This window comes from Bos indicus x Bos taurus, chromosome 10, assembly GCF_003369695.1.
Source record: "Bos indicus x Bos taurus breed Angus x Brahman F1 hybrid chromosome 10, Bos_hybrid_MaternalHap_v2.0, whole genome shotgun sequence".
In the NCBI taxonomy this organism is placed as follows: domain Eukaryota; kingdom Metazoa; phylum Chordata; class Mammalia; order Artiodactyla; family Bovidae; genus Bos; species Bos indicus x Bos taurus.
In genome coordinates, this window is record NC_040085.1 from 69,605,319 (window position 1) to 69,614,933 (window position 9,615).

A 9,615-nucleotide genomic window follows, 5' to 3' on the forward strand; every position below is an offset into this window, starting at 1 on the left:
TGAAGTGGGTTGTCATTTCCTAACTAATCCATAGAAAATATCCAAGCTGCTTTACAGGGTTCTTTGCAATGAAACCACAGGAAAACAAGCAAATGGCAGAACTGACACATCTTCTAGTATCAGGTTTTTTGGCAGCTACATTTCAAAATTAATATAATAAATTCAACCAAATTTTGGCTTGAAAAAATACCAAACTCATCAAGAAGATTCTGAATGTGGATTTATATCCACTGTCATTAACAGTGAACTTCATCCTGAACATATAATTGAGTTATTAGCTAATGCTGGTAGCATATGTATACACTTTATAAATAAATATACATATATGCAGTTAATAATTGCTTCCCAAAAATATGCTGATGGGAATGAATGATCAAAAAAGTTTGGAGACGTCTACTCTACACAAAAATATAAAAACAAACAACAATGAAGAAATACATTATAGTTGTCTGGGAAGCCATCAAGTGACAAAACACTGTTCATTGTATCAGATGAAAGCATTCAGTTCCCAGACCAAGGCTGAGCTTACCGTGAATCTACTAGTGAGTTGACCATGTGATGAGACTGGAAGACATAAACTATCATCTTCTGGTGAACTAAAGAAGGGTTAAGATAATAAGCAGAAGTATCATCAAAACAATTATCAACAAGTATAGGAGGAAAGGGCTTCCATGGTGGCTCAGTGGTAAAGAACCCTACTGCCAATTGCAGGGGACACATGTCTTCAAGTCCAATCACTGCGTGAGGAAGACCCCCTGGAGAAGGAAATGGCAACCCACTCCAGTATTCTTGCTGGGAGAATCCCATGGACAGAGGAACCTTGAGGGTTACAGTCTGTGGGTCCCAAAGAATCAGACACAACTGAGTGACTACACTACCACCACAGGAGACAAAGACTTCTGCTGATAAGATGACACCATCAGAGGTGTCATCTTATCAGCATAAGTACCATCAGAGGTGCACAAACCCAATTTGTGAGTGGGGGTAGAGGGTACATGAAGCTGGTTGTGAGCTAAGAGTGAAGAATAGTGAAAAAGCCTGAGACAAGAGCTGCTGTCTTAGAAAAGCAATAAAAGTATTATATATACAGATACATAGGCAAGAAAATTTGGTACTACAACATTTACCTACACAGGAAACACCCTCAGCACTGACATTTTCTTGGGTCACAATTTAAACAGTGCAGTTGCGTTTTCAGATATACCTCAAAAGTCATAGGTTATGCATGGCTTTTCATGTGATTAATGTGTATAATTATAGCTTGAGATTTAAAACATTTAGCTGTTCCAGTTCCATTCCTAGCAGTGAGAAGTCCTAGGTCACTAATGCATCAAACAGGAAGAGGGACCCTATGTTGCTGATGGGGAAGGAAATTTAACAAAAAAGGGGGGAAAAACAGGGAACGAGAAAGCCTATGCTTCAAGTGCATTTTCTTTCACATAGGCTAAAAGACAAATGTACTACAAGCAATAATTTTGCTGGTAAAATAGTCAACTTATATACAATTAAATGGACTAATGTGTGTGCCTGCTCAGTTGCCTCCAATTCTTTGCAACCCCATGGAGCCTGCCAGGCTCCTCTGTCCATGGAATTCTCCAGGCAAAATACTGGAGTGGGTAGCTATTCATTTCCCCAGGGGATCTTCCCCACCCAGGCATCAATCCCATATCTTGCATGGCAGGCAGTTTCTTTACCATCTGAGCCACCAAGGAAGCCACAAAAAATGGACTAAATTTGTAACTAATTATAATCATAATGATGAGAACACAGACTCTGGAATCAGATACTATACTCAAAGTAGAATTCCAGTGCCAAGAGCTAGCAACTGGGCCAGATTTCTCACTCTTCACAGCCTGGGTTTCCTGGCCTGTAAATGAACAGAAGAATACTTCCTAACTCAGGATAGTCATCAGATTTAAATAAGGTTATACAAAAGAGATCTCAATGACCCGGATAACCACGATGGTGTGATCACTCACCTAGGGCCAGACATCCTGGAATGCGAAGTTAAGTGGGCCTTAGGAAGCATCACCAGGAACAAAGCTAGTGGAGGTGATGGAATTCCAGCTGAGCTATTTCAAAGGTTAAAGTGCTGCACTCAATATGCCAGCAAATTTGGAAAACTCAGCAGTGACCACAGGACTGGAAAAAGTCAGTTTTCATTCCAACCCCAAAGAAGGGTAATGCCAAAGAATATTCAAACTACCACACAATTGCACTCATTTCACATGCTAGCAAGATCATGCTCAAAATCCTCCAAGCTAGGCTTCAACAGTACATGAACCAAGAACTTCAGATGTTCAAGCTGGATTTAGAAAACGCAGAGGAACCAAAGATTAAGTTGCCAACATCCACCCGATCATACAAAAAGCAAGAAAATTCCAGAAAACCATCTACTTCTGCTTCATTGACTATGCTAAAGCACTTGACTGTGTGGATCACAACAAACTGTGGAAAATTCTTCAAGAGAAGGGAATACCGGACCACCTTACCTGCCTACCGAGAAACCTGTATGCAGGTCAAGAAGCAGCAGTTAGAACCAGACATGGAACAACAGACTGGTTCAAAATTGGGAAAGGAGTACATCAGGCTGTATATTGTCACCCTGCTCTTTTAACTTATATGCAAAGTACATCATGCAAAATACTGGGCAGGATAAAACACAAGCTGGAGTCAAGATTGCCGGGAGAAGTATCAATAACCTCAGATATGCAAATGACACTACCCTAATGGCAGAAAGCAAAGAGAAACTAAGGAGCCTCGTGATGAAGGTGAAAGAGCAGAGTGAAAAAGCTGGCTTAAAGCTCAAAATGGGTTTGCCTGTGGCACAGCTGGAAAGAATCCGCCTGCAATGCAGGAGACTTGGGTTCCATTCCTGGGTTGGGAAGATCCCCGGGAGATGGGAAAGGCTACCTACTCCAGTATTCTGGCCGGGAGAATTCCACGGACTGTATAGTCCATGGGGTTACGAAGAGTTGGACACGACTGAGTGACTTTCATGTTCACTTTTCAAAAAACAAAGATCATGGCATCCGGTCCCATCACTTCATGGCAAATAGATGGAGAAACAATGGAAACAGTGAGAGACTTTATTTTCTTGGGCTCCAAAATCACTGTGGATGGTGACTATAGCCTTGAAATTAAAAGACGCTTGCTCCTTGGAAGAAAATCTATGACAATCCTAGACAGTGTATTAAAAAACAGAGACATCACTTTGCCAACAAAGATCCATATAGTCAAAGCTATGACTTTTCCAGTAGTCATTCATGTATGGATGTGAGAGTTGGACCATAAAGAAGGTTGAGTGCCAAATAATTGATGCTTTCGAGCTGTGGTGTTGGAGAAGACTCTTGAAAGTCCCTTGGACTGCAAGATCAGACCAGTCAATCCTAAAGGAAATCAACCCTAAATATTCATTGGAAGGTCTGATGCTAAAGCTCCAATACTTTGGCCACCAGGTGCAAAGAGCTGACTCATTGGAAAAGACCCTGGTGCTGGAAAAGATTGAAAGGAGAAGGGGGCAACAGAGGATGAGATGGTTGGATGGCATTACTGACTCAGTGGACATGAGTTTGAGCAAACTTGGAGATGATAAAGGACAGGGAAGCCTGGTGTGCTGCAGTCTACAGGGTCTTAAAGAGTCAGACACAATTGAGGGACTGAACAACGATGCACCTACTATGGGCTTCCCAGGCGTCACTATTGTAAAGAACCCGGCTGCCAATGCAGGACACTTAAGAATCATGGATTCGATCCCTGGGTTGGGAAGATCCTCTGGAGGAGGGCATGGCAACCCACTACAGTATTCTTGCCTGGAGAATTCCAGGGACAGAGAAGCCTGGTAGGCTATAGTCCATAGGATGGCAAAGAGTCAGACCACAACTAAAGTGACTTAGCATGCATTCATGAGTGCACTTACTATAGTGCCTGACACATGTTAACTGTTCAATAAATACCAGTCATTACCATAATCATCCACTGTCTTCACATTTCAATACTTTTTGTCCATTTAGAAATTGTCCTTTAAGAGGTTTTGTCTTTTTTCCCCGCTAAAATTATATTCTGAAATGCCCTTCTGTGATAAAAAGAAAACAAGGAGCAAGGAAATGAGCCACATGCTTTTCAATCCATTTCCACACTAAATTATCATGTGCGTTTGGCAGCATTCATTAGCAATAACAGGGATTTGCATTGTACAATATCTGCATACTTTTGAAAGTAATAAAAAATGATCATTTGATTTAACATCATTTCAGAGCTTTATGTTCATTTCTAATTTATATACCTTTAAAAGAGGTGTAAACTATTTTGCTCTAAGCTTACCTAGTTTCTTTCTCCTTGTAACCTTCAGAACAGCACTAAGACTGAGGTCCTAGGCCTGTTTCTAGCAATAGCCTAGCCTTGGTGTGGTGGATATTGGCTTCCCATCCAAACCCGCTTTTCCTTTGAGGATGACACTCCTCACTTCATGTGGTCTTGGTGGAACTGTTAACCATGAGAGATGGGTACACAACCCAAGGGGATCACCTGGATCTTCCACAAGATTTGCTCTGTGAAAACTGAGAGCGATGCCTCTCTTTCTTTTGGATCATAAACCATAGAAATGATGTAAGTTGGAGCTACTTCTGACCATCTCCGTTCCTCTCCTCCAGCCTGGAAGGAGCCAGTACTGTGGGGAAAACACTGGCAAATGCTGAGTTTTAACCACCTGATTGGAGCTGCTGAATTCAGCTATGTCAGAAACTAATTTCTGTTGTGTGATTCAATGAAGTCTATCTTGTTTAAGCTACTTTGATATTGAATTTCTATAACTTACACCCAAAAGAATCCTGACTAATAATGCAAGGCCAAGTTATTTAACCTCTCCAAGCCTCAATTTACTCTTTAGGCCCTGAATCTTGGGTTTTCTATGGGATGAAATCTTTAGGTGAACTCTGATCTGATGCATGAGAGAAAATTATTTAAAGTGAACTTGCCAGAAATTCTTTCATAATGTAATTTACCAAATCAAATTTATTTGTTGGGTTTTATTTCTAAAATTCAAAGCAGATATCTTTAAGAATTACACCTACAGAGTTAAGTTTCCTTAGAATACATCTACCTGAGGAGAAAGTGCAGTGACCTACCAAACACGAAAATAAGCTTTATTCTTAGCAAACTGCTGCTTTTCAGTAGGTTATTTTTACTGTATCACTTAAGACACCAGACCATATTTTAGAAAGTGTAGCCTATGTTTGAATGTTGCATCCAGGATTCTTACCTATCGTAGAGAGCAAGCATTACTTCTCAGAGATCAATAAAATTGGGTAAAACCTATGAACAGGAGGTAAATCACTGCTAAAATGTTATCAATGGGCAAGACAACCAAGAGGGTGAGAACTTAAATCTGAATACACTGTTATCAAAACAACAATAAGGACAATATAATCAATCTTGTATGGTATTGGTAATGATAACTGCAAACACATGCATAGCAATTTAGCTCACTTTCCTGTGCACTACTTAATTTGAATCCTATCTCTGTAGATGTATATTATTTCCATTTTATAAATATGGACATTTTTTATAAATATGGAAAGATGAGATGGGGAAGTTGTCCAGTTCCACATAGCTAGTAACTAGTAGAACCACAATTTGTATCCAGTTCTTCCAGGGCCCAGGCCTTTTCACACTGTACCAAGTTACCTCTATTTTTAAATCCTTGTTTGCTAATGATATGGCCAAGTAATTGAATACAAGGCTACTATTTTCTCCATCTTACAGAAGGAAAGACTAATAAGACACAGAGATCAAATATCCTATACAATGTCATATAGAAAAAAAAAAATGGTATAAACAATGGATCAAGTCTTCCATCATCATCATCAATGTGAACTCCCACCCTATAAGCGAGGAATTACAGCAGACATTTTACATGTATTCTCTTAATTCTTAAAATAACCTGTTAATGCAAGTACTTTTATCCTATTCTACAGAGACAGAAATTAAGGCACAGAAACGTTTTGTTTCTTTTCAAAAATCATGCAACTAGTAAGTGTCAGAATTTGGGCAGGAGTTAAGACTAGAAGACAGGCATTGAAATTCATTGTTTTACTGCCTGTCTCCCCTGGGAAATGGTCTATACAATCTGGTTTGTATATAGTGCTTTATAGAATATATAGAAAACATGAAAACTTTCTCACTCATTTCCCTTGATAGTCAAGCCTTTTTCCAAAACAACAAAGAAGCCCCATTCTGTCTTTGGTGAGAAGTGCACTTTGCTGGTGGAGTAAGGTTGCAGTGTGGCTCCAAATCAACCTTCTTATTGAAGAGATCTGCTTTGGAGATCTTAGTCTTAAAGAGCTTTGAAACAGGGACAATGGCAGCAGCCACCTCTAATATTTAAAAACGTTCTGTCTGATGGGTTTCAAAGTCAGTAAAGCTTATATTCTCAGATTTGGATGGTTAGTGACCCGCTTAACAAATCAGTTGGCAACTGGAACAAACTATTTATGAAAAAGTATTTTTGAAGAACAAGCATTGGAAGAGACTCATTCAAAATATAAAATTCCAGCTGTGTTGACCTTTAGAGAGGAAAAGTTAAACATAACTAAAAGTCACTGGCTTTGGAAGCAGATGGGAGCAAATGCTTAGCTTCAAGAGAAATCATTATCATCATCAAAGTCAGTACATTTTCAATAAGCCTTTCAAACACTTAATATCAGAGAACGTTCCTAACCAAATTTCTATCATTTTACTTAATCATTCCTTTGTGCATTCATTCCAAATATTTAAGTAACTACTCTGTGCTCAAAGGAAATTCAAATATGAATAAGATATAGTAAGTAATATTACTCTAGTGTATTACAGGAAGTTATGATCAAGAGTTAATTATTATGGGAGCCCAGTGAAGTGAAAAGGGAAGTTTTAGTCACTCAAACTTGTTGGATTGTCTGCAACCCCATGGACTGTAGCCCACCATGGACAGGCTGCACTGTCCATGGGATTTCCCAGGCAAGAATACTGGAAGTGGGTGTCATTTCCTTCTTCAGGGGATCTTCCTGACTCAGGGACCAAACCCAGGTCTCCTTCACTGGAGGCAGCTTCTTTACCATCTGCTGCTGCTGCTAAGTTGCTTCAGTTGTATCTGACTCTGTGCGACCCCATGGACTGCAGCCTATCAGGCTTCTCCGTCCCTGGTATTCTCCAGGCAAGAACACTGGAGTGGGTTGCCATTTCCTTCTCCAATGTATGAAAGTGGAAAGTGAAAGTGAAGTCGCTCTGTTGCGTCTGACTCTTAGCGACCCCATGGATTGTAGCCCAACAGGCTCCTCCATCCATGGGATTTTCCAGGCAACAGTACTGGAGTGGGGTGCCATTGCCTTCTCCCATCTGAGTCCAGTGTAAAACCTTGTGACCAGGAAAGGCAAATGGAAAAAAATAAATAAAGGAAAAAGAGGGTGTGGTATATAAGCTAAACATTGTGACGCTCAGAGCTCTCATTCATTCCTGGCTCAGCGTTTTATTTGTTTGGTTGTTTGTTTAAAGTATTCTTTGCTATAGCCAGGAAATATCCAAATGAGTCACATAAATTATTTTCATTTGATTAATAAGTGCTCAACTGATGTTGAATTCTTCCTTCCATTCCTTCTCCTCTTCCCCAGTCCACCTTCAGAGTTAGGAATTAGGATACTCATTTCCCTTCACTCTCTGTGTGCTGGGATATTGCAGAACAAGGTAGAATCTAGGTTCTCTCTCTTGAGTCAGAGCAGCAGGGGCCTGGAGGGTGGGATGAATTAGGAGATTAAGATTGACGTATACATGCTAAGTCGCTTCAGTCGTGTCTGACTCTGTGAGACCCCATAGACGGCAGCCCACCAGGCTCCCCCATCCCTGGGATTCTCCAGGCAATGCATGAAAGTGGAAAGTGAAAGTGAAGTCGCTCAGTTGCGTCTGACTCTTAGCGACCCCATGGACTGCAGCCTACCAGGCTCCTCCATCCATGGGATTTTCCAGGCAACAGTACTGGAGTGGGGTGCCATTGCCTTCTCGATGATTTATACATAGTGCTATGTATAAAACAGATAACTAGTGAGAACTTACTGTATAACATAGGGAATTCTGTTCAACGCTCTGTGGTGACCTAAATGGGAGGGAAATCTAAAGAAGAGTGGACATGGGCTTCCATGGTGGTCCACTGGTTAAGAATTCACCTTGCCATGCAAGGGACACCAATGCAATCCCTGGTCTGGGAGGATCCCACATGCAGCGGAGCAACTAAGCCCATGTACCACAACTGCTGAGCCAGCTCTCTAGGGCCCATGCTCCACAATAAGAGAAGCCACCGCAATGAGAAGCTCGTGTGCTGCAGCTAGTGAGTAGTCTCCACTTTTCTGCCACAGGTAGAGAAAGCCCGCATGCAGCAACGAAGACCCACCGCAGTCAAAAAATAAATCAATAAATAAATCTTTTTAAAATACAAGAGTAGATATATGTATATGTATAACTGATACACTTTACTGTACAGCAAAGTGTATACTTCAATACAAATAATTAATAATAATAAAAGAGCAGCAGGAGCCTTATCAGGGATTTAGCCAGTGTGAAAAGGGATGAATTGTTATTAAAATTCTGGGCGGGGACATATAGCCTCAGCCGACAGGGACTAGCAGCAGGACTGGAAAGCCTGAGGTCTTTTTTTATCTCTGTCCCTTGCTGTGATTGTACTCTATTTTTTTTCTCTCATTAAAGAGGCACTTTCTTCGAAGACCAGGCTACATGGTGCAAAATGGCAGATCTAGGTCTCATGCTTTCATTGTCTCCATTTAAGACAGTATCCAGAAGTTAGGCTAGACTCCCTGGGGAAGGGACTCTGGTCCAACCTAGGTCCTCCCCACGTCTGGTCCTGTCAACGGTGGTCAGGACATCAGAGGATTGTTGCACAAAAAAAGCTATGAGGCTTTCTGTTGTCTCCATGTGTGCTGAGAAAGAAAAAAAAGAAAAGAAGCCATTACCCCAAGACACATGCAATGACTATCTGCTTATGACATCTTTGATTTTTTTTTTCCTCAAATTAAATTTATAATAGTGGAATTAATGGTCTGGGGAGAAGAGTATTCGTTAAGTACTTGATTAAGTTCTGCTACATTGCCAAAACTATTACTCCCTTTCTTATCTTGTCTGAGTTGATAGGTCCCAAATTTGAAACTAATTATAACTTTCATCTCTTTAATTATAGAGCTAGAATAGTTAAAATATTTTCCATATTTAGTAGTCATTTATATTTATTTTCCTGCAAATTGTTTGTTAGTGTTCATTGCTTGTTTTTCTATTACAGTTTTAATGCTTTTATGATCTACTTATATGAATTTTTTACATACTGATTTACATACAGGAATATACCAGGTTTCCTTTGGGATTTCCTTCATTGCTAAGCATAAATTCTTAGAAAGTCTTTGCCTTAAAAATTCCTCCCTCTGGAAATAATTCAAACAAAAACACTCCTGAGGTTTACAGGGATACTCATTGCAGAATTTTAATAACAAAAAAATATAAACAACGTAAATATGTATCAGTTGAGGGACAGTAAAATAAATTATGGTACATTCATACTATGGAATACTATGTAGCTATTAA